Raw genomic sequence first — 25,745 nt, 5'->3', positions numbered from 1 at the left:
GATTGCGCGGTGTGAGGGGTTTTATATTTCCGGTGATTGCGCGGTGTGAGGGGTTTTATATTTCCGGTGATGGCGCTGTGTGAGGGGTTTTATATTTCCGGTGATTGCGCGGTGTGAGGGGTTTATATTTCCGGTGATTGCGCGGTGTGAGGGGTTTATATTTCCGGTGATTGCGCGGTGTGGGTGGTTTATATTTCCGGTGATTGCGCGGTGTGAGGGGTTTATATTTCCGGTGATTGCGCGGTGTGAGGGGATTTATATTTCCGGTGATTGCGCGGTGTGAGGGGTTTTATATTTCCGGTGATTGCGCGGTGTGAGTGGTTTTATATTTCCGGTGATTGCGCGGTTTTATATTTCCGGTGATTGCCCGGTGTGAGGGCTTTATATTTCCCGTGATTGCGCGTTGTGAGGGGTTTTATATTTCCGGTGATTGCGCGGTGTGAGGGGTTTTATATTTCCGGTGATTGCGCGGTGTGGGGGGTTTTATAATTCCGGTGTTTGCGCCGTGTGAGGGGTTTTATATTTCCGTTGATTGCGGGGTGTGAGGGGTTTTATATTTCCGGTGATTGCATGGTGTGGGGGGAGGGGTTTATATTTCCGGTAATTGCGCGGTGTGAGGGGTTTATATTTCCGGTGATTGCGCGGTGTGAGGGGTTTTATATTTCCGGTGATTGCGCTGTGTGAGGGGTTTTATATTTCCGGTGATTGCGCGGTGTGAGGGGTTTATATTTCCGGTGATTGCGCGGTGTGAGGGGTTTATATTTCCGGTGATTGCGCGGTGTGGGTGGTTTATATTTCTGGTGATTGCGCGGTGTGAGGGGTTTTATATTTCCGGTGATTGCGCGGTGTGAGGGGTTTTATATTTCCGGTGATTGCGCGGTGTGAGGGCGTTTATATTTCCGGTGATTGCGCGGTGTGAGGGGTTTTATATTTCCGGTGATTGCGCGGTGTGGGGGGTTTTATATTTCCAGTGATTGCGCGGTGTGAGGGGTTTTATATTTCCGGTGATTGCGCGGTGTGAGGGTTTTATATTTCCGGTGATTGCGCGGTGTGAGGGGTTTATATTTCCGGTGATTGCGCGGTGTGAGGGGTTTTATATTTCCGGTGATTGTGCGGTGTGGGGGGGTTTATATTTCCGGTGATTGCGCGGTGTGAGGGGTTTTATATTTCCGGTGATTGTGCGGTGTGAGGGGTTTTATATTTCCGGTGATTGCGCGGTGTGAGGGGTTTTATATTTCCGGTGATTGCGCGGTGTGAGGGGTTTTATATTTCCGGTGATTGCGCGGTGTGAGTGGTTTTATATTTCCGGTGATTGCGCGGTTTTATATTTCCGGTGATTGCCCGGTGTGAGGGCTTTATATTTCCCGTGATTGCGCGGTGGAGGGGTTTTATATTTCCGGTGATTGCGCGGTGTGAGGGGTTTTATATTTCCGGTGATTGCGCGGTGTGAGGGGTGTTATATTTCCGGTTATTGCGTGGTGTGAGGAGTTTTATATTTCCGGTGATTGTGCGGTGTGAGGGGTTTATATTTCCGGTGATTGCGCGGTGTGAGGGGTTTATATTTCCGGTGATTGCGCGGTGTGGGTGGTTTATATTTCCAGTGATTGCGCGGTGTGAGGGGTTTTATATTTCCGGTGATTGCGCGGTGTGAGGGGTTTTATATTTCCGGTGATGGCGCTGTGTGAGGGGTTTTATATTTCCGGTGATTGCGCGGTGTGAGGGGTTTATATTTCCGGTGATTGCGCGGTGTGAGGGGTTTATATTTCCGGTGATTGCGCGGTGTGGGTGGTTTATATTTCCGGTGATTGCGCGGTGTGAGGGGTTTTATATTTCCGGTGATTGCGCGGTGTGAGGGGTTTATATTTCCGGTGATTGCGCGGTGTGAGGGGATTTATATTTCCGGTGATTGCGCGGTGTGAGGGGTTTTATATTTCCGGTGATTGCGCGGTGTGAGTGGTTTTATATTTCCGGTGATTGCGCGGTTTTATATTTCCGGTGATTGCCCGGTGTGAGGGCTTTATATTTCCCGTGATTGCGCGTTGTGAGGGGTTTTATATTTCCGGTGATTGCGCGGTGTGAGGGGTTTTATATTTCCGGTGATTGCGCGGTGTGGGGGGTTTTATAATTCCGGTGTTTGCGCCGTGTGAGGGGTTTTATATTTCCGTTGATTGCGGGGTGTGAGGGGTTTTATATTTCCGGTGATTGCATGGTGTGGGGGGAGGGGTTTATATTTCCGGTAATTGCGCAGTGTGAGGGGTTTATATTTCCGGTGATTGCGCGGTGTGAGGGGTTTTATATTTACGGTGATTGCGCTGTGTGAGGGGTTTTATATTTCCGGTGATTGCGCGGTGTGAGGGGTTTATATTTCCGGTGATTGCGCGGTGTGAGGGGTTTATATTTCCGGTGATTGCGCGGTGTGGGTGGTTTATATTTCTGGTGATTGCGCGGTGTGAGGGGTTTTATATTTCCGGTGATTGCGCGGTGTGAGGGGTTTTATATTTCCGGTGATTGCGCGGTGTGAGGGCGTTTATATTTCCGGTGATTGCGCGGTGTGAGGGGTTTTATATTTCCGGTGATTGCGCGGTGTGGGGGGTTTTATATTTCCAGTGATTGCGCGGTGTGAGGGGTTTTATATTTCCGGTGATTGCGCGGTGTGAGGGTTTTATATTTCCGGTGATTGCGCGGTGTGAGGGGTTTATATTTCCGGTGATTGCGCGGTGTGAGGGGTTTTATATTTCCGGTGATTGTGCGGTGTGGGGGGGTTTATATTTCCGGTGATTGCGCGGTGTGAGGGGATTTATATTTCCGGTGATTGCGCGGTGTGAGGGGTTTTATATTTCCGGTGATTGCGCGGTGTGAGGGGTTTTATATTTCCGGTGATTGCGTGGTGTGAGTGGTTTTATATTTCCGGTGATTGCGCGGTTTTATATTTCCGGTGATTGCCCGGTGTGAGGGGTTTATATTTCCCGTGATTGCGCGGTGTGAGGGGTTTTATATTTCCGTGATTGCGCGGTGTGAGGGGTGTTATATTTCCGGTGACTGCGCGGTGTGAGGAGTTTTATATTTCAGGTGATTGCGCGGTGTGAGGGGTTTATATTTCCGGTGATTGCGCGGTGTGAGGGGTTTTATATTTCCGGTGATCGCGCGGTGTGAGGGGTTTTATATTTCCGGTGATTGCATGGTGTGGGGGGGAGGGGTTTATATTTCCGGTAATTGCGCGGTGTGAGGGTTTAATATTTCCGGTGATTGCGCGGTGTGAGGGGTTTTATATTTCCGGTGATTGCCCGGTGTGTAATGTTTTATATTTCCGGGGATTGCGCGGTGTGAGGGGTTTTATATTTCCGGTGATTGCGCGGTGTGAGGGGTTTTATATTTCCGGTGATAGCGCGGTGTGAGGGATTTATATTTCCGGTGATTGCGCGGTGTGAGGGGTTTTATATTTCCGGTGATTGCGCAGTGAGGGGTTTTATATTTCCGGTGATTGCGCGGTGTGAGGGGTTTTATATTTCCGGTGATTGCGCGGTGTGAGGGGTTTTATATTTCCGGTGATTGCGCGGTGTGAGGGGTTTTACATTTCCGTGATTGCGCGGTGTGAGGGGTTTTATATTTCCGGTGATTGCGCGGTGTGTAATGTTTTATATTTCCGGGGATTGCGCGGTGTGTAATGTTTTATATTTCCGGTGATTGCGCGGTGTGTAATGTTTTATATTTCCGGTGATTGCGCGGTGTGAGGGGTTTTATATTTCCGGTGATTGCGCGGTGTGAGGGGTTTATATTTCCGGTGATTACGCGGTGTGGGGGTTTTTATATATCCGGTGATTGCGCGGTGTGAGGGGGTTTATATTTCCGGTGATTGCGCGGTGTGAGGGGTTTTATATTTTTGGTGTTTGCGCGGTGTGGGGGGTTTTATATTTCCGGTGATTGCGCGGTGTGAGGGGTTTTATATTTCCGCTGATTGCGCGGTTTGAGGGTTTTATATTTTCGGTGATTGCGCGGTCTGAGGGGTTTATATTTCCGGTGATTGCGCGGTGTGAGGGGTTTTATATTTCCGGTGATTGTGCGGTGTGGGGGGGTTTATATTTCCGGTAATTGCGCGGTGTGAGGGGTTTTATATTTCCGGTGATTGCGCGGTGTGAGGTATTTTATATTTCCGGTGATTGCGCGGTGTGAGGGGTTTTATATTTCCGGTGATTGCGCGGTGTGAGTGGTTTTATATTTCCGGTGATTGCACGGTTTTATATTTCCGGTGATTGCCCGGTGTGAGGGCTTTATATTTCCCATGATTGCGCGGTGTGAGGGGTTTTATATTTCCGGTGATTGTGCGGTGTGGGGGGGTTTATATTTCCGGTGATTGCGCGGTGTGAGGGGTTTTATATTTCCGGTGATTGCGCGGTGTGTAATGTTTTATATTTCCGGTGATTGCGCGGTGTGTAATGTTTTATATTTCCGTGATTGCGCGGTGTGAGGGGTTTTATATTTCCGGTGATTGTGCGGTGTGAGGGGTTTTATATTTCCGGTGATTGCGCGGTGTGAGGGGTTTTATATTTCCGGTGATTGCGCGGTGTGAGGGGTTTTATATTTCCGGTGATTGCGCGGTGTGAGTGGTTTTATATTTCCGGTGATTGCGCGGTTTTATATTTCCGGTGATTGCCCGATGTGAGGGCTTTATATTTCCCGTGATTGAGCGGTGGAGGGGTTTTATATTTCCGGTGATTGCGCGGTGTGAGGGGTTTTATATTTCCGGTGATTGCGCGGTGTGAGTGGTTTTATATTTCCGTTGATTGCGCGGTTTTATATTTCCGGTGATTGCCCGGTGTGAGGGCTTTATATTTCCCGTGATTGCGCGGTGTGAGGGGTTTTATATTTACGGTGATTGCGCGGTGTGAGGGGTGTTATATTTCCGGTTATTGCGCGGTGTGAGGAGTTTTATATTTCCGGTGATTGTGCGGTGTGAGGGGTTTATATTTCCGGTGATTGCGCGGTGTGAGGGGTTTATATTTCCGGTGATTGCGCGGTGTGGGTGGTTTATATTTCCGGTGATTGCGCGGTGTGAGGGGTTTTATATTTCCGGTGATTGCGCGGTGTGAGGGGTTTTATATTTCCGGTGATGGCGCTGTGTGAGGGGTTTTATATTTCCGGTGATTGCGCGGTGTGAGGGGTTTATATTTCCGGTGATTGCGCGGTGTGAGGGGTTTATATTTCCGGTGATTGCGCGGTGTGGGTGGTTTATATTTCCGGTGATTGCGCGGTGTGAGGGGTTTATATTTCCGGTGATTGCGCGGTGTGAGGGGATTTATATTTCCGGTGATTGCGCGGTGTGAGGGGTTTTATATTTCCGGTGATTGCGCGGTGTGAGTGGTTTTATATTTCCGGTGATTGCGCGGTTTTATATTTCCGGTGATTGCCCGGTGTGAGGGCTTTATATTTCCCGTGATTGCGCGTTGTGAGGGGTTTTATATTTCCGGTGATTGCGCGGTGTGAGGGGTTTTATATTTCCGGTGATTGCGCGGTGTGGGGGGTTTTATAATTCCGGTGTTTGCGCCGTGTGAGGGGTTTTATATTTCCGTTGATTGCGGGGTGTGAGGGGTTTTATATTTCCGGTGATTGCATGGTGTGGGGGGAGGGGTTTATATTTCCGGTAATTGCGCGGTGCGAGGGGTTTATATTTCCGGTGATTGCGCGGTGTGAGGGGTTTTATATTTCCGGTGATTGCGCTGTGTGAGGGGTTTTATATTTCCGGTGATTGCGCGGTGTGAGGGGTTTATATTTCCGGTGATTGCGCGGTGTGAGGGGTTTATATTTCCGGTGATTGCGCGGTGTGGGTGGTTTATATTTCTGGTGATTGCGCGGTGTGAGGGGTTTTATATTTCCGGTGATTGCGCGGTGTGAGGGGTTTTATATTTCCGGTGATTGCGCGGTGTGAGGGCGTTTATATTTCCGGTGATTGCGCGGTGTGAGGGGTTTTATATTTCCGGTGATTGCGCGGTGTGGGGGGTTTTATATTTCCAGTGATTGCGCGGTGTGAGGGGTTTTATATTTCCGGTGATTGCGCGGTGTGAGGGTTTTATATTTCCGGTGATTGCGCGGTGTGAGGGGTTTATATTTCCGGTGATTGCGCGGTGTGAGGGGTTTTATATTTCCGGTGATTGTGCGGTGTGGGGGGGTTTATATTTCCGGTGATTGCGCGGTGTGAGGGGATTTATATTTCCGGTGATTGCGCGGTGTGAGGGGTTTTATATTTCCGGTGATTGCGCGGTGTGAGGGGTTTTATATTTCCGGTGATTGCGTGGTGTGAGTGGTTTTATATTTCCGGTGATTGCGCGGTTTTATATTTCCGGTGATTGCCCGGTGTGAGGGGTTTATATTTCCCGTGATTGCGCGGTGTGAGGGGTTTTATATTTCCGTGATTGCGCGGTGTGAGGGGTGTTATATTTCCGGTGACTGCGCGGTGTGAGGAGTTTTATATTTCAGGTGATTGCGCGGTGTGAGGGGTTTATATTTCCGGTGATTGCGCGGTGTGAGGGGTTTTATATTTCCGGTGATCGCGCGGTGTGAGGGGTTTTATATTTCCGGTGATTGCATGGTGTGGGGGGGAGGGGTTTATATTTCCGGTAATTGCGCGGTGTGAGGGGTTTATATTTCCGGTGATTGCGCGGTGTGAGGGGTTTTATATTTCCGGTGATTGCGCTGTGTGAGGGGTTTTATATTTCCTGTGATTGCGCGGTGTGAGGGGTTTATATTTCCGGTGATTGCGCGGTGTGGGGGGTTTATATTTCCGGTGATTGCGCGGTGTGAGGGGTTTTATATTTCCGGTGATTGCGCGGTGTGGGGGGTTTATATTTCCGGTGATTGCGCGGTGTGAGGGGTTTATATTTCCGGTGATTGCGTGGTGTGAGGGGGTTTATATTTCCGGTGATTGCGCGGTGTGGGGGGGGTTTATATTTCCGGTGATTGCGCAGTGTGAGGGGTTTTATATTTCCGGTGATTGCGCGGCGAGGAGTTTTATATTTCCGGTGATTGCGCGGTGTGGGGGGGTTATATTTCAGGTGATTGCGCGGTGTGAGGGGTTTTATATGTCCCGGTGATTGCCCGGTGTAAGGGGTTTTATATTTCCGGTGATTGCGTGGTGTGAGGGGTTTTATATTTCCGGTGATTGCGTGGTGTGAGGGGTTTTATATTTCCGGTGATTGCGCGGTGTGAGGGGTTTTATATTTCCGGTGATTGCGTGGTGTGAGGGGTTTTATATTTCCGGTGATTGCGCGGTGTGGGGGGTTTATATTTCCGGTGATTGCGCGGTGTGAGGGGTTTTATATTTCCGGTGATTGCGCGGTGTGGGGGGGTTTATATTTCCGCTGATTGTGCGGTGTGAGGGGTTTTATATTTCCGGTGATTGCGTGGTGTGAGGGGTTTTATATTTCCGCTGATTGCGCGGTGTGAGGGGTTTTATATTTCCGGTGATTGCGTGGTGTGAGGGGTTTATATTTCCAGTGATTGTGCAGTGTGAGGGGGTTTATATTTCCGGTGATTGCGCGGTGTGAGGGGTTTATATTTCCGGTGATTGCGCGGTGTGAGGGGTTTTATATTTCCGGTGATTGCGTGGTGTGAGGGGTTTTATATTTCCGGTGATTGCGCGGTGTGAGGGGTTTTATATTTCCGGTGATTGCGTGGTGTGAGGGGTTTTATATTTCCGGTGATTGCGCGGTGTGAGGGGGTTTATATTTCCGGTAATTGTGCGGTGTGGGGGGGTTTATATTTCCGGTGATTGCGCGGTGTGAGGGGATTTATATTTCCGGTGATTGCGCGGTGTGAGGGGTTTTATATTTCCGGTGATTGCGCGGTGTAAGGGGTTTTATATTTCCGGTGATTGCGTGGTGTGAGTGGTTTTATATTTCCGGTGATTGCGCGGTTTTATATTTCCGGTGATTGCCCGGTGTGAGGGGTTTATATTTCCCGTGATTGCGCGGTGTGAGGGGTTTTATATTTCCGTGATTGCGCGGTGTGAGGGGTGTTATATTTCCGGTGACTGCGCGGTGTGAGGAGTTTTATATTTCAGGTGATTGCGCGGTGTGAGGGGTTTATATTTCCGGTGATTGCGCGGTGTGAGGGGTTTTATATTTCCGGTGATCGCGCGGTGTGAGGGGTTTTATATTTCCGGTGATTGCATGGTGTGGGGGGGAGGGGTTTATATTTCCGGTAATTGCGCGGTGTGAGGGGTTTATATTTCCGGTGATTGCGCGGTGTGAGGGGTTTTATATTTCCGGTGATTGCGCGGTGTGGGGGTGTTTATATTTCCGGTGATTGCGCGGTGTGAGGGGTTTTATATTTCCGGTGATTGCGCGGTGTGGGGGGGTTTATATTTCCGCTGATTGTGCGGTGTGAGGGGTTTTATATTTCCGGTGATTGCATGGTGTGGGGGGGAGGGGTTTATATTTCCGGTGATTGCGCGGTGTGAGGGGTTTTATATTTCCGGTGATTGCGCGGTGTGGGGGTGTTTATATTTCCGGTGATTGCGCGGTGTGAGGGGTTTTATATTTCCGGTGATTGCGCGGTGTGGGGGGGTTTATATTTCCGCTGATTGTGCGGTGTGAGGGGTTTTATATTTCCGGTGATTGCATGGTGTGGGGGGGAGGGGTTTATATTTCCGGTAATTGCGCGGTGTGAGGGGTTTATATTTCCGGTGATTGCGCGGTGTGAGGGCTTTTATATTTCCGGTGATTGCGCTGTGTGAGGGGTTTTATATTTCCTGTGATTGCGCGGTGTGAGGGGTTTATATTTCCGGTGATTGCGCGGTGTGGGGGGTTTATATTTCCGGTGATTGCGCGGTGTGAGGGGTTTTATATTTCCGGTGATTGCGCGGTGTGGGGGGTTTATATTTCCGGTGATTGCGCGGTGTGAGGGGTTTATATTTCCGGTGATTGCGTGGTGTGAGGGGGTTTATATTTCCGGTGATTGCGCGGTGTGGGGGGGTTTATATTTCCGGTGATTGCGCAGTGTGAGGGGTTTTATATTTCCGGTGATTGCGCGGCGAGGAGTTTTATATTTCCGGTGATTGCGCGGTGTGGGGGGGTTATATTTCAGGTGATTGCGCGGTGTGAGGGGTTTTATATGTCCCGGTGATTGCCCGGTGTAAGGGGTTTTATATTTCCGGTGATTGCGTGGTGTGAGGGGTTTTATATTTCCGGTGATTGCGTGGTGTGAGGGGTTTTATATTTCCGGTGATTGCGCGGTGTGAGGGGTTTTATATTTCCGGTGATTGCGTGGTGTGAGGGGTTTTATATTTCCGGTGATTGCGCGGTGTGGGGGGGTTTATATTTCCGGTGATTGCGCGGTGTGAGGGGTTTTATATTTCCGGTGATTTCGCGGTGTGGGGGGGTTTATATTTCCGCTGATTGTGCGGTGTGAGGGGTTTTATATCTCCGGTGATTGCGTGGTGTGAGGGGTTTTATATTTCCGCTGATTGCGCGGTGTGAGGGGTTTTATATTTCCGGTGATTGCGTGGTGTGAGGGGTTTATATTTCCAGTGATTGTGCGGTGTGAGGGGGTTTATATTTCCGGTGATTGCGCGGTGTGAGGGGTTTATATTTCCGGTGATTGCGCGGTGTGAGGGGTTTATATTTCCGGTGATTGCGCGGTGTGGGGGGGTTATATTTCAGGTGATTGCGCGGTGTGAGGGGGTTTATATTTCCGGTGATTGCGCGGTGTGAGGGGTTTTATATTTCGGATGATTGCGCGGTGTGAGGGGTTTATATTTCCGGTGATTGCGCGGTGTGAGGAGTTTTATATTTCAGGTGATCGCGCGGTGTGAGGGGTTTTATATTTCCGGTGATTGCGCGGTGTGGTGGGGGGGTTTATATTTCCGGTGATCGCGCGGTGTGAGGGGTTTTATATTTCCGGTGATCGCGCGGTGTGAGGGGTTTTATATTTCCGGTGATTGCGTGGTGTGAGGGGTTTTATATTTCCGCTGATTGCGCGGTGTGAGGGGTTTTATATTTCCGGTGATTGCGTGGTGCGAGGGGTTTATATTTCCAGTGATTGTGCGGTGTGAGGGGGTTTATATTTCCGGTGATTGCGCGGTGTGAGGGGTTTATATTTCCGGTGATTGCGCGGTGTGAGTGGTTTTATATTTCCGGTGATTGCACGGTTTTATATTTCCGGTGATTGCCCGGTGTGAGGGCTTTATATTTCCCATGATTGCGCTGTGTGAGGGGTTTTATATTTCCGGTGATTGCGCGGTGTGAGGGGTTTTATATTTCCGGTGATTGTGCGGTGTGGGGGGGTTTGCGCGGTGTGTAATGTTTTATATTTCCGGTGATTGCGCGGTGTGTAATGTTTTATATTTCCGGTGATTGCGCGGTGTGAGGGGTTTTATATTTCCGGTGATTGCGTGGTGTGAGGGGTTTTATATTTCCGGTGATTGCGCGGTGTGGGGGGGTTTATATTTCCGGTGATTGCGCGGTGTGAGGGGTTTTATATTTCCGGTGATTGCGCGGTGTGGGGGGGTTTATATTTCCGCTGATTGTGCGGTGTGAGGGGTTTTATATTTCCGGTGATTGCGTGGTGTGAGGGGTTTTATATTTCCGCTGATTGCGCGGTGTGAGGGGTTTTATATTTCCGGTGATTGCGTGGTGTGAGGGGTTTATATTTCCAGTGATTGTGCGGTGTGAGGGGGTTTATATTTCCGGTGATTGCGCGGTGTGAGGGGTTTATATTTCCGGTGATTGCGCGGTGTGAGGGGTTTATATTTCCGGTGATTGCGCGGTGTGGGGGGGTTATATTTCAGGTGATTGCGCGGTGTGAGGGGGTTTATATTTCCGGTGATTGCGCGGTGTGAGGGGTTTTATATTTCCGGTGATTGCGCGGTTTGAGGGGTTTATATTTCCGGTGATTGCGCGGTGTGAGGGGTTTTATATTTCGGATGATTGCGCGGTGTGAGGGGTTTATATTTTCGGTGATTGCGCGGTGTGAGGAGTTTTATATTTCAGGTGATCGCGCGGTGTGAGGGGTTTTATATTTCCGGTGATTGCGCGGTGTGGTGGGGGGGTTTATATTTCCGGTGATCGCGCGGTGTGAGGGGTTTTATATTTCCGGTGATCGCGCGGTGTGAGGGGTTTTATATTTCCGGTGATTGCGTGGTGTGAGGGGTTTTATATTTCCGCTGATTGCTCGGTGTGAGGGGTTTTATATTTCCGGTGATTGCGTGGTGTGAGGGGTTTATATTTCCAGTGATTGTGCGGTGTGAGGGGGTTTATATTTCCGGTGATTGCGCGGTGTGAGGGGTTTATATTTCCGGTGATTGCGCGGTGTGAGTGGTTTTATATTTCCGGTGATTGCACGGTTTTATATTTCCGGTGATTGCCCGGTGTGAGGGCTTTATATTTCCCATGATTGCGCGGTGTGAGGGGTTTTATATTTCCGGTGATTGCGCGGTGTGAGGGGTTTTATATTTCCGGTGATTGTGCGGTGTGGGGGGGTTTATATTTCCGGTGATTGCGCGGTGTGTAATGTTTTATATTTCCGGTGATTGCGCGGTGTGTAATGTTTTATATTTCCAGGGATTGCGCGGTGTGAGGGGTTTTATAGTTCCGGTGATTGCGCAGTGTGAGGGGTTTTATATTTCCGGTGATTGCGCGGTGTGAGGGGTTTTATATTTCCGGTGATTACGCGGTGTGGGGGGTTTTATATTTCCGGTGATTGCGCGGTGTGAGGGGGTTTATATTTCCGGTGATTGCGCGGTGTGAGGGGTTTTATATTTCTGGTGATTGCGCTGTGTGGGGGGTTTTATATTTCCGGTGATTGCGCGGTGTGAGGGGTTTTATATTTCTGCTGATTGCGCGGTTTGAGGGTTTTATATTTCCGGTGATTGCGCGGTGTGAGGGGTTTATATTTCCGGTGATTGTGCGGTGTGGGGGGGTTTATATTTCCGGTGATTGCGCGGTGTGAGAGGTTTTATATTTCCGGTGATTGCGCGGTGGGAGGTATTTTATATTTCCGGTGATTGCGCGGTGTGAGGGGTTTTATATTTCCGGTGATTGCGCGGTGTGAGTGGTTTTATATTTCCGGTGATTGCGCGGTTTTATATTTCCGGTGATTGCCCGGTGTGAGGGCTTTATATTTCCCGTGATTGCGCGGTGGAGGGGTTTTATATTTCCGGTGATTGCGCGGTGTGAGGGGTTTTATATTTCCGGTGATTGCGCGGTGTGAGTGGTTTTATATTTCCGGTGATTGCGCGGTTTTATATTTCCGGTGATTGCCCGGTGTGAGGGCTTTATATTTCCCGTGATTGCGCGGTGTGAGGGGTTTTATATTTACGGTGATTGCGCGGTGTGAGGGGTGTTATATTTCCGGTTATTGCGCGGTGTGAGGAGTTTTATATTTCCGGTGATTGAATGGTGTGGGGGGGAGGGGTTTATATTTCCGGTAATTGCGCGGTGTGAGGGGTTTATATTTCCGGTGATTGCGCGGTGTGAGGGATTTTATATTTCCGGTGATTGCGCTGTGTGAGGGGTTTTATATTTCCGGTGATTGCGCGGTGTGAGGGGTTTATATTTCCGGTGATTGCGCGGTGTGAGGGGTTTATATTTCCGGTGATTGCGCGGTGTGGGTGGTTTATATTTCCGGTGATTGCGCGGTGTGAGAGGTTTTATATTTCCGGTGATTGCGCGGTGTGAGGGGTTTTATATTTCCGGTGATTGCGCGGTGTGAGGGGTTTTATATTTCCGGTGATTGCGTGGTGTGAGGGGTTTTATATTTCCGGTGATTGCGCGGTGTGGGGGGGTTTATATTTCCGGTGATTGCGCGGTGTGAGGGGTTTTATATTTCCGGTGATTGCGCGGTGTGGGGGGGTTTATATTTCTGCTGATTGTGCGGTGTGAGGGGTTTTATATTTCCGGTGATTGCGTGGTGTGAGGGGTTTTATATTTCCGCTGATTGCGCGGTGTGAGGGGTTTTATATTTCCGGTGATTGCGTGGTGTGAGGGGTTTATATTTCCAGTGATTGTGCGGTGTGAGGGGGTTTATATTTCCGGTGATTGCGCGGTGTGAGGGGTTTATATTTCCGGTGATTGCGCGGTGTGAGGGGTTTATATTTCCGGTGATTGCGCGGTGTGGGGGGGTTATATTTCAGGTGATTGCGCGGTGTGAGGGGGTTTATATTTCCGGTGATTGCGCGGTGTGAGGGGGTTTATATTTCCGGTGATTGCGCGGTGTGAGGGGTTTTATATTTCGGATGATTGCGCGGTGTGAGGGGTTTATATTTCCGGTGATTGCGCGGTGTGAGGAGTTTTATATTTCAGGTGATCGCGCGGTGTGAGGGGTTTTATATTTCCGGTGATTGTGCGGTGTGAGGGGTTTTATATTTCCGGTGATTGCGTGGTGTGAGGGGTTTTATATTTCCGCTGATTGCGCGGTGTGAGGGGTTTTATATTTCCGGTGATTGCGTGGTGTGAGGGGTTTATATTTCCAGTGATTGTGCGGTGTGAGGGGGTTTATATTTCCGGTGATTGCGCGGTGTGAGGGGTTTATATTTCCGGTGATTGCGCGGTGTGAGGGGTTTATATTTCCGGTGATTGCGCGGTGTGGGGGGTTTATATTTCCGGTGATTGCGCGGTGTGAGGGGTTTATATTTCCGGTGATTGCGTGGTGTGAGGGGGTTTATATTTCCGGTGATTGCGCGGTGTGGGGGGGTTTATATTTCCGGTGATTGCGCAGTGTGAGGGGTTTTATATTTCCGGTGATTGCGCGGCGAGGAGTTTTATATTTCCGGTGATTGCGCGGTGTGGGGGGGTTATATTTCAGGTGATTGCGCGGTGTGAGGGGTTTTATATGTCCCGGTGATTGCCCGGTGTAAGGGGTTTTATATTTCCGGTGATTGCGTGGTGTGAGGGGTTTTATATTTCCGGTGATTGCGTGGTGTGAGGGGTTTTATATTTCCGGTGATTGCGCGGTGTGAGGGGTTTTATATTTCCGGTGATTGCGTGGTGTGAGGGGTTTTATATTTCCGGTGATTGCGCGGTGTGGGGGGGTTTATATTTCCGGTGATTGCGCGGTGTGAGGGGTTTTATATTTCCGGTGATTGCGCGGTGTGGGGGGGTTTATATTTCCGCTGATTGTGCGGTGTGAGGGGTTTTATATTTCCGGTGATTGCGTGGTGTGAGGGGTTTTATATTTCCGCTGATTGCGCGGTGTGAGGGGTTTTATATTTCCGGTGATTGCGTGGTGTGAGGGGTTTATATTTCCAGTGATTGTGCGGTGTGAGGGGGTTTATATTTCCGGTGATTGCGCGGTGTGAGGGGTTTATATTTCCGGTGATTGCGCGGTGTGAGGGGTTTATATTTCCGGTGATTGCGCGGTGTGGGGGGGTTATATTTCAGGTGATTGCGCGGTGTGAGGGGGTTTATATTTCCGGTGATTGCGCGGTGTGAGGGGTTTTATATTTCGGATGATTGCGCGGTGTGAGGGGTTTATATTTCCGGTGATTGCGCGGTGTGAGGAGTTTTATATTTCAGGTGATCGCGCGGTGTGAGGGGTTTTATATTTCCGGTGATTGCGCGGTGTGGTGGGGGGGTTTATATTTCCGGTGATCGCGCGGTGTGAGGGGTTTTATATTTCCGGTGATCGCGCGGTGTGAGGGGTTTTATATTTCCGGTGATTGCGTGGTGTGAGGGGTTTTATATTTCCGCTGATTGCGCGGTGTGAGGGGTTTTATATTTCCGGTGATTGCGTGGTGCGAGGGGTTTATATTTCCAGTGATTGTGCGGTGTGAGGGGGTTTATATTTCCGGTGATTGCGCGGTGTGAGGGGTTTATATTTCCGGTGATTGCGCGGTGTGAGTGGTTTTATATTTCCGGTGATTGCACGGTTTTATATTTCCGGTGATTGCCCGGTGTGAGGGCTTTATATTTCCCATGATTGCGCTGTGTGAGGGGTTTTATATTTCCGGTGATTGCGCGGTGTGAGGGGTTTTATATTTCCGGTGATTGTGCGGTGTGGGGGGGTTTGCGCGGTGTGTAATGTTTTATATTTCCGGTGATTGCGCGGTGTGTAATGTTTTATATTTCCGGTGATTGCGCGGTGTGAGGGGTTTTATATTTCCGGTGATTGCGTGGTGTGAGGGGTTTTATATTTCCGGTGATTGCGCGGTGTGGGGGGGTTTATATTTCCGGTGATTGCGCGGTGTGAGGGGTTTTATATTTCCGGTGATTGCGCGGTGTGGGGGGGTTTATATTTCCGCTGATTGTGCGGTGTGAGGGGTTTTATATTTCCGGTGATTGCGTGGTGTGAGGGGTTTTATATTTCCGCTGATTGCGCGGTGTGAGGGGTTTTATATTTCCGGTGATTGCGTGGTGTGAGGGGTTTATATTTCCAGTGATTGTGCGGTGTGAGGGGGTTTATATTTCCGGTGATTGCGCGGTGTGAGGGGTTTATATTTCCGGTGATTGCGCGGTGTGAGGGGTTTATATTTCCGGTGATTGCGCGGTGTGGGGGGGTTATATTTCAGGTGATTGCGCGGTGTGAGGGGGTTTATATTTCCGGTGATTGCGCGGTGTGAGGGGTTTTATATTTCCGGTGATTGCGCGGTTTGAGGGGTTTATATTTCCGGTGATTGCGCGGTGTGAGGGGTTTTATATTTCGGATGATTGCGCGGTGTGAGGGGTTTATATTTTCGGTGATTGCGCGGTGTGAGGAGTTTTATATTTCAGGTGATCGCGCGGTGTGAGGGGTTTTATATTTCCGGTGATTGCGCGGTGTGGTTGGGGGGTTTATATTTCCGGTGATCGCGCGGTGTGAGGGGTTTTATATTTCCGGTGATCGCGCGGTGTGAGGGGTTTTATATTTCCGGTGATTGCGTGGTGTGAGGGGTTTTATATTTCCGCTGATTGCTCGGTGTGAGGGGTTTTATATTTCCGGTGATTGCGTGGTGTGAGGGGTTTATATTTCCAGTGATTGTGCGGTGTGAGGGGGTTTATATTTCCGGTGATTGCGCGGTGTGAGGGGTTTATATTTCCGGTGATTGCGCGGTGTGAGTGGTTTTATATTTCCGGTGATTGCACGGTTTTATATTTCCGGTGATTGCCCGGTGTGAGGGCTTTATATTTCCCATGATTGCGCGGTGTGAGGGGTTTTATATTTCCGGTGATTGCGCGGTGTGAGGGGTTTTATATTTCCGGTGATTGTGCGGTGTGGGGGGGTTTATATTTCCGGTGATTGCGCGGTGTGTAATGTTTTATATTTCCGGTGATTGCGCGGTGTGTAATGTTTTATATTTCCAGGGATTGCGCGGTGTGAGGGGTTTTATAGTTCCGGTGATTGCGCAGTGTGAGGGGTTTTATATTTCCGGTGATTGCGCGGTGTGAGGGGTTTTATATTTCCGGTGATTACGCGGTGTGGGGGGTTTTATATTTCCGGTGATTGCGCGGTGTGAGGGGGTTTATATTTCCGGTGATTGCGCGGTGTGAGGGGTTTTATATTTCTGGTGATTGCGCTGTGTGGGGGGTTTTATATTTCCGGTGATTGCGCGGTGTGAGGGGTTTTATATTTCTGCTGATTGCGCGGTTTGAGGGTTTTATATTTCCGGTGATTGCGCGGTGTGAGGGGTTTATATTTCCGGTGATTGTGCGGTGTGGGGGGGTTTATATTTCCGGTGATTGCGCGGTGTGAGAGGTTTTATATTTCCGGTGATTGCGCGGTGGGAGGTATTTTATATTTCCGGTGATTGCGCGGTGTGAGGGGTTTTATATTTCCGGTGATTGCGCGGTGTGAGTGGTTTTATATTTCCGGTGATTGCGCGGTTTTATATTTCCGGTGATTGCCCGGTGTGAGGGCTTTATATTTCCCGTGATTGCGCGGTGGAGGGGTTTTATATTTCCGGTGATTGCGCGGTGTGAGGGGTTTTATATTTCCGGTGATTGCGCGGTGTGAGTGGTTTTATATTTCCGGTGATTGCGCGGTTTTATATTTCCGGTGATTGCCCGGTGTGAGGGGTTTTATATTTACGGTGATTGCGCGGTGTGAGGGGTGTTATATTTCCGGTTATTGCGCGGTGTGAGGAGTTTTATATTTCCGGTGATTGAATGGTGTGGGGGGGAGGGGTTTATATTTCCGGTAATTGCGCGGTGTGAGGGGTTTATATTTCCGGTGATTGCGCGGTGTGAGGGATTTTATATTTCCGGTGATTGCGCTGTGTGAGGGGTTTTATATTTCCGGTGATTGCGCGGTGTGAGGGGTTTATATTTCCGGTGATTGCGCGGTGTGAGGGGTTTATATTTCCGGTGATTGCGCGGTGTGGGTGGTTTATATTTCCGGTGATTGCGCGGTGTGAGAGGTTTTATATTTCCGGTGATTGCGCGGTGTGAGGGGTTTTATATTTCCGGTGATTGCGCGGTGTGAGGGGTTTTATATTTCCGGTGATTGCGTGGTGTGAGGGGTTTTATATTTCCGGTGATTGCGCGGTGTGGGGGGGTTTATATTTCCGGTGATTGCGCGGTGTGAGGGGTTTTATATTTCCGGTGATTGCGCGGTGTGGGGGGGTTTATATTTCCGCTGATTGTGCGGTGTGAGGGGTTTTATATTTCCGGTGATTGCGTGGTGTGAGGGGTTTTATATTTCCGCTGATTGCGCGGTGTGAGGGGTTTTATATTTCCGGTGATTGCGTGGTGTGAGGGGTTTATATTTCCAGTGATTGTGCGGTGTGAGGGGGTTTATATTTCCGGTGATTGCGCGGTGTGAGGGGTTTATATTTCCGGTGATTGCGCGGTGTGAGGGGTTTATATTTCCGGTGATTGCGCGGTGTGGGGGGGTTATATTTCAGGTGATTGCGTGGTGTGAGGGGGTTTATATTTCCGGTGATTGCGCGGTGTGAGGGGTTTTATATTTCCGGTGATTGCGCGGTTTGAGGGGTTTATATTTCCGGTGATTGCGCGGTGTGAGGGGTTTTATATTTCGGATGATTGCGCGGTGTGAGGGGTTTATATTTCCGGTGATTGCGCGGTGTGAGGAGTTTTATATTTCAGGTGATCGCGCGGTGTGAGGGGTTTTATATTTCCGGTGATTGCGCGGTGTGGTGGGGGGGTTTATATTTCCGGTGATCGCGCGGTGTGAGGGGTTTTATATTTCCGGTGATCGCGCGGTGTGAGGGGTTTTATATTTCCGGTGATTGCGTGGTGTGAGGGGTTTTATATTTCCGCTGATTGCGCGGTGTGAGGGGTTTTATATTTCCGGTGATTGCGCGGTGTGAGGGGTTTATATTTCCGGTGATTGCGCGGTGTGAGTGGTTTTATATTTCCGGTGATTGCACGGTTTTATATTTCCGGTGATTGCCCGGTGTGAGGGCTTTATATTTCCCATGATTGCGCTGTGTGAGGGGTTTTATATTTCCGGTGATTGCGCGGTGTGAGGGGTTTTATATTTCCGGTGATTGTGCGGTGTGGGGGGGTTTGCGCGGTGTGTAATGTTTTATATTTCCGGTGATTGCGCGGTGTGTAATGTTTTATATTTCCGGTGATTGCGCGGTGTGAGGGGTTTTATATTTCCGGTGATTGCGTGGTGTGAGGGGTTTTATATTTCCGGTGATTGCGCGGTGTGGGGGGGGTTTATATTTCCGGTGATTGCGCGGTGTGAGGGGTTTTATATTTCCGGTGATTGCGCGGTGTGGGGGGGTTTATATTTCCGCTGATTGTGCGGTGTGAGGGGTTTTATATTTCCGGTGATTGCGTGGTGTGAGGGGTTTTATATTTCCGCTGATTGCGCGGTGTGAGGGGTTTTATATTTCCGGTGATTGCGTGGTGTGAGGGGTTTATATTTCCAGTGATTGTGCGGTGTGAGGGGGTTTATATTTCCGGTGATTGCGCGGTGTGAGGGGTTTATATTTCCGGTGATTGCGCGGTGTGAGGGGTTTATATTTCCGGTGATTGCGCGGTGTGGGGGGGTTATATTTCAGGTGATTGCGCGGTGTGAGGGGGTTTATATTTCCGGTGATTGCGCGGTGTGAGGGGTTTTATATTTCCGGTGATTGCGCGGTTTGAGGGGTTTATATTTCCGGTGATTGCGCGGTGTGAGGGGTTTTATATTTCGGATGATTGCGCGGTGTGAGGGGTTTATATTTCCGGTGATTGCGCGGTGTGAGGAGTTTTATATTTCAGGTGATCGCGCGGTGTGAGGGGTTTTATAATTCCGGTGATTGCGCGGTGTGATGGGGGGGTTTATATTTCCGGTGATCGCGCGGTGTGAGGGGTTTTATATTTCCGGTGATCGCGCGGTGTGAGGGGTTTTATATTTCCGGTGATTGCGTGGTGTGAGGGGTTTTATATTTCCGCTGATTGCTCGGTGTGAGGGGTTTTATATTTCCGGTGATTGCGTGGTGTGAGGGGTTTATATTTCCAGTGATTGTGCGGTGTGAGGGGGTTTATATTTCCGGTGATTGCGCGGTGTGAGGGGTTTATATTTCCGGTGATTGCGCGGTGTGAGTGGTTTTATATTTCCGGTGATTGCACGGTTTTATATTTCCGGTGATTGCGCGGTGTGAGGGCTTTATATTTCCCATGATTGCGCGGTGTGAGGGGTTTTATATTTCCGGTGATTGCGCGGTGTGAGGGGTTTTATATTTCCGGTGATTGTGCGGTGTGGGGGGGTTTATATTTCCGGTGATTGCGCGGTGTGTAATGTTTTATATTTCCGGTGATTGCGCGGTGTGTAATGTTTTATATTTCCGGTGATTGCGCGGTGTGAGGGGTTTTATATTTCCGGTGATTGCGCAGTGTGAGGGGTTTTATATTTCCGGTGATTGCGCGGTGTGAGGGGTTTTATATTTCCGGTGATTACGCGGTGTGGGGGGTTTTATATTTCCGGTGATTGCGCGGTGTGAGGGGGTTTATATTTCCGGTGATTGCGCGGTGTGAGGGGTTTTATATTTCTGGTGATTGCGCTGTGTGGGGGGTTTTATATTTCCGGTGATTGCGCGGTGTGAGGGGTTTTATATTTCTGCTGATTGCGCGGTTTGAGGGTTTTATATTTCCGGTGATTGCGCGGTGTGAGGGGTTTATATTTCCGGTGATTGTGCGGTGTGGGGGGGTTTATATTTCCGGTGATTGCGCGGTGTGAGAGGTTTTATATTTCCGGTGATTGCGCGGTGGGAGGTATTTTATATTTCCGGTGATTGCGCGGTGTGAGGGGTTTTATATTTCCGGTGATTGCGCGGTGTGAGTGGTTTTATATTTCCGGTGATTGCGCGGTTTTATATTTCCGGTGATTGCCCGGTGTGAGGGCTTTATATTTCCCGTGATTGCGCGGTGGAGGGGTTTTATATTTCCGGTGATTGCGCGGTGTGAGGGGTTTTATATTTCCGGTGATTGCGCGGTGTGAGTGGTTTTATATTTCCGGTGATTGCGCGGTTTTATATTTCCGGTGATTGCCCGGTGTGAGGGCTTTATATTTCCCGTGATTGCGCGGTGTGAGGGGTTTTATATTTACGGTGATTGCGCGGTGTGAGGGGTGTTATATTTCCGGTTATTGCGCGGTGTGAGGAGTTTTATATTTCCGGTGATTGAATGGTGTGGGGGGGAGGGGTTTATATTTCCGGTAATTGCGCGGTGTGAGGGGTTTATATTTCCGGTGATTGCGCGGTGTAAGGGATTTTATATTTCCGGTGATTGCGCTGTGTGAGGGGTTTTATATTTCCGGTGATTGCGCGGTGTGAGGGGTTTATATTTCCGGTGATTGCGCGGTGTGAGGGGTTTATATTTCCGGTGATTGCGCGGTGTGAGGGGTTTTATATTTCCGGTGATTGCGCGGTGTGAGGGGATTTATATTTCCGGTGATTGCGCGGTGTGAGGGGTTTTATATTTCCGGTGATTGCGCGGTGTGAGGGGTTTTATATTTCCGTGATTGCGCGGTGTGAGTGGTTTTATATTTCCGGTGATTGCGCGGTTTTATATTTCCGGTGATTGCCCGGTGTGAGGGGTTTATATTTCCCGTGATTGCGCGATGTGAGGGGTTTTATATTTCCGTGATTGTGCGGTGTGAGGGGTGTTATATTTCCGGTGATTGCGCGGTGTGAGGAGTTTTATATTTCGGGAGATTGCGCTGTGTGAGGGGTTTTATATTTCCGGTGATTGCGCGGTGTGGGGGGTTTTATATTTCCGGTGATTGCGCGGTGTGGGGGGTTTTATATTTCCGGTGATTGCGCGGTGTGAGGGTTTTATATTTCCGGTGATTGCGCGGTGTGAGGGGTTTATATTTCCGGTGATTGCGCGGTGTGAGGGGTTTTATATTTCCGGTGATTGCGCGGTGTGAGGGGATTTATATTTCCGGTGATTGCGCGGTGTGAGGGGTTTTATATTTCCGGTGATTGCGCGGTGTGAGGGGTTTTATATTTCCGTGATTGCGCGGTGTGAGTGGTTTTATATTTCCGGTGATTGCGCGGTTTTATATTTCCGGTGATTGCCCGGTGTGAGGGGTTTATATTTCCCGTGATTGCGCGGTGTGAGGGGTTTTATATTTCCGTGATTGTGCGGTGTGAGGGGTGTTATATTTCCGGTGATTGCGCGGTGTGAGGAGTTTTATATTTCGGGAGATTGCGCGGTGTGAGGGGTTTATATTTCCGGTAATTGCGCGGTGTGAGGGGTTTTATATTTCCGGTGATCGCGCGGTGTGAGGGGTTTTATATTTCCGGTGATCGCGCGGTGTGAGGGGTTTTATATTTCCGGTGATTGCATGGTGTGGGGGGGAGGGGTTTATAATTCCGGTAATTGCGCGGTGTGAGGGGTTTATATTTCCGGTGATTGCGCGGTGTGAGGGGTTTTATATTTCCGGTGATTGCGCTGTGTGAGGGGTTTTATATTTCCGGTGATTGCGCGGTGTGAGGGGTTTATATTTCCGGTGATTGCGCGGTGTGAGGAGTTTATATTTCCGGTGATTGCGCGGTGTGGGTGGTTTATATTTCCGGTGATTGAGCGGTGTGAGGGGTTTTATATTTCCGGTGATTGCGCGGTGTGAGGGGTTTATATTTCCGGTGATTACGCGGTGTGAGGGGTTTTATATTTCCGGTGATTGCGCGGTGTGAGGGGTTTTATATTTCCGGTGATTGCGCGGTGTGAGTGGTTTTATATTTCCGGTGATTGCGCGGTTTTATATTTCCGGTGATTGCCCGGTGTGAGGGCTTTATATTTCCCGTGATTGCGCGGTGTGAGGGGTGTTATATTTCCGGTAATTGCGCGGTGTGAGGAGTTTTATATTTCCGGTGATTGAGCGGTGTGGGGGGTTTTATAATTCCGGTGTTTGCGCCGTGTGAGGGGTTTTATATTTCCGTTGATTGCGGGGTGTGAGGGGTTTTATATTTCCGGTGATTGCATGGTGTGGGGGGGAGGGGTTTATATTTCCGGTAATTGCGCGGTGTGAGGGGTTTATATTTCCGGTGATTGCGCGGTGTGAGGGGTTTTATATTTCCGGTGATTGCGCTGTGTGAGGGGTTTTATATTTCCGGTGATTGCGCGGTGTGAGGGGTTTATATTTCCGGTGATTGCGCGGTGTGAGGGGTTTATATTTCCGGTGATTGCGCAGTGTGGGTGGTTTATATTTCCGGTGATTGCGCGGTGTGAGGGGTTTTATATTTCCGGTGATTGCGCGGTGTGAGGGGTTTATATTTCCGGTGATTGCGCGGTGTGAGGGGTTTTATATTTCCGGTGATTGCGCGGTGTGAGGGCGTTTATATTTCCGGTGATTGCGCGGTGTGAGGGGTTTTATATTTCCGGTGATTGCGCAGTGTGGGGGGTTTTATATTTCCAGTGATTGCGCGGTGTGAGGGGTTTATATTTCCGGTGATTGCGCGGTGTGAGGGGTTTTATATTTCCGGTGATTGCGCTGTGTGAGGGGTTTTATATTTCCGGTGATTGCGCGGTGTGAGGGGTTTATATTTCCGGTGATTGCGCGGTGTGAGGGGTTTATATTTCCGGTGATTGCGCGGTGTGGGTGGTTTATATTTCCGGTGATTGCGCGGTGTGAGGGGTTTTATATTTCCGGTGATTGCGCGGTGTGAGGGGTTTATATTTCCGGTGATTGCGCAGTGTGAGGGGTTTTATATTTCCGGTGATTGCGCGGTGTGAGGGCGTTTATATTTCCGGTGATTGCGCGGTGTGAGGGGTTTTATATTTCTGGTGATTGCGCTGTGTGGGGGGTTTTATATTTCCAGTGATTGCGCGGTGTGAGGGGTTTTATATTTCCGGTGATTGCGCGGTGTGAGGGTTTTATATTTCCGGTGATTGCGCGGTGTGAGGGGTTTATATTTCCGGTGATTGCGCGGTGTGAGGGGTTTTATATTTCCTGTGATTGCGCGGTGTGAGGGGTTTATATTTCCGGTGATTGTGCGGTGTGGGGGGTTTATATTTCCGGTGATTGCGCCGTGTGAGGGGTTTTATATTTCCGGTGATTGCGCGGTGTGGGGGGTTTATATTTCCGGTGATTGCGCGGTGTGAGGGGTTTATATTTCCGGTGATTGCGCGGTGTGAGGGGTTTATATTTCCGGTGATTGCGTGGTGTGAGGGGGTTTATATTTCCGGTGATTGCGCGGTGTGGGGGGGTTTATATTTCCGGTGATTGCGCAGTGTGAGGGGTTTTATATTTCCGGTGATTGCGCGGTGAGGAGTTTTATATTTCCGGTGATTGCGCGGTGTGGGGCGGTTATATTTCAGGTGATTGCGCGGTGTGAGGGGTTTTATATTTCCGGTGATTGCGCGGTGTGGGGGGTTTTATATTTCCGGTGATTGCGTGGTGTGAGGGGTTTTATATTTCCGGTGATTGCGCGGTGTGGGGGGTTTTATATTTCCGGTGATTGCGTGGTGTGAGGGGTTTTATATTTCCGGTGATTGCGCGGTGTGGGGGGTTTTATATTTCCGGTGATTGCGTGGTGTGAGGGGTTTTATATTTCCGGTGATTGCGTGGTGTGAGGGGTTTTATACTTCCGCTGATTGCGCGGTGTGAGGGGTTTTATATTTCCGGTGATTGCGTGGTGTGAGGGGTTTATATTTCCAGTGATTGTGCGGTGTGAGGGGGTTTATATTTCCGGTGATTGCGCGGTGTGAGGGGTTTATATTTCCGGTGATTGCGCGGTGTGAGGGGTTTATATTTCCGGTGATTGCGCGGTGTGGGGAGGGTTTATATTTCCGGTGATTGCGCGGTGTGAGGGGGTTTATATTTCCGGTGATTGCGGGTTGTGAAGGGTTAATATTTCCGGTGATTGCGCGGTGTGAGGGTTTTATATTTCCAGTGATTGCGCGGTGTGAGGGGTTTTATATTTCCGGTGATTGCGCGGTGTGAGGGGTTTTATATTTCCGGTGATTGTGCGGTGTGAGGGGTTTATATTTCCGGTGATTGTGCGGTGTGAGGGGGTTTATATTTCCGGTGATTGTGCGGTGTGAGGGGTTTATATTTCCGGTGATTGCGCGGTGTGAGGGGTTTATATTTCCGGTGATTGCGCGGTGTGAGGGGTTTATATTTCCGGTGATTGCGCGGTGTGAGTGGGTTTATATTTCCGGTGATTGCGGGTTGTGAAGGGTTTATATTTCCGGTGAGTGCGCGGTGTGAGAGGTTTTATATTTCCGGTGATTGCGCGGTGTGAGGTGTTTATATTTCCGGTGATTGCGCGGTGTGAGGGGTTTATATTTCTGGTGATTGCGCGGTGTGAGGGGTTTATATTTCCGGTGATTGCGCTGAGGGGGTTTATATTTCCGGTGATTGCGCGGTGTGAGGGGTTTTATATTTCCGGTGAGTGCACGGTGTGAGGGGTTTTATATTTCCGGTGATTGCGCGGTGTGAGGGGATTTATATGTCCGGTGATTGCGTGGTGTGAGGGGTTTTATATTTCCGGTGATTGCGCGGTGTGAGGGGTTTATATTTCCGGTGATTGCGCGGTGTGAGGGGTTATATATTTCCGGTGATTGCGCGGTGTGAGGAGTTTATATTTCCGGTGATTGCGCGGTGTGAGGGGTTTTATATTTCCGGTGATTGCGCGGTGTGAGGGGTTTTATATTTCCGGTGATTGCGCGGTGTGGGGGGTTTATATTTCCGGTGATTGCGCGGTGTGAGGGGTTTATATTTCCGGTGATTGCGCGGTATGAGGGGTTTTATATTTCCGGTGATCGCGCGGCGTGAGGGGTTTTATATTTCCGGTGATTGCGTGGTGTGAGGGGTTTTATATTTCCGCTGATTGCGCGGTTTTATATTTCCGGTGATTGCGCGGTGAGGAGTTTTATATTTCCGGTGATTGCTCTGTGTGGGTGGGTTATATTTCAGGTGATTGCGCGGTGTGAGGGGGTTTATATTTCCGGTGATTGCGCGGTTTGAGGGGTTTATATTTCCGGAGATTGCGCGGTGTGAGGGGTTTTATATTTCGGGTGATTGCGCGGTGTGAGGGGTTTATATTTCCGGTGATTGCGCGGTGTGAGGGGTTTTATATTTCCGGTGATCGCGCGGTGTGAGGGGTTTTATATTTCCGGTGATTGCGCGGTGTGAGGGGTTTATATTTCCGGTGATTGCGCGGTGTGAGGGGTTTTATATTTCCACTGATTGCGCGGTGTGAGGGGTTTTATATTTCCGGTGATTGCGTGGTGTGAGGGGTTTATATTTCCAGTGATTGTGCGGTGTGAGGGGGTTTATATTTCCGGTGATTGTGCGGTGTGAAGGGTTTATATTTCCGGTGATTGCGTGGTGTGAGGGGTTTATATTTCCGGTGATTGCGCGGTGTGGGGGGGGTTTATATT

Source organism: Rhinoderma darwinii, assembly GCF_050947455.1.
Source record: "Rhinoderma darwinii isolate aRhiDar2 chromosome 1 unlocalized genomic scaffold, aRhiDar2.hap1 SUPER_1_unloc_16, whole genome shotgun sequence".
Lineage (NCBI taxonomy): Eukaryota > Metazoa > Chordata > Amphibia > Anura > Rhinodermatidae > Rhinoderma > Rhinoderma darwinii.
The sequence above is the reverse complement of the archived record's forward strand: the minus strand, read 5'-3'. Positions refer to the sequence as shown.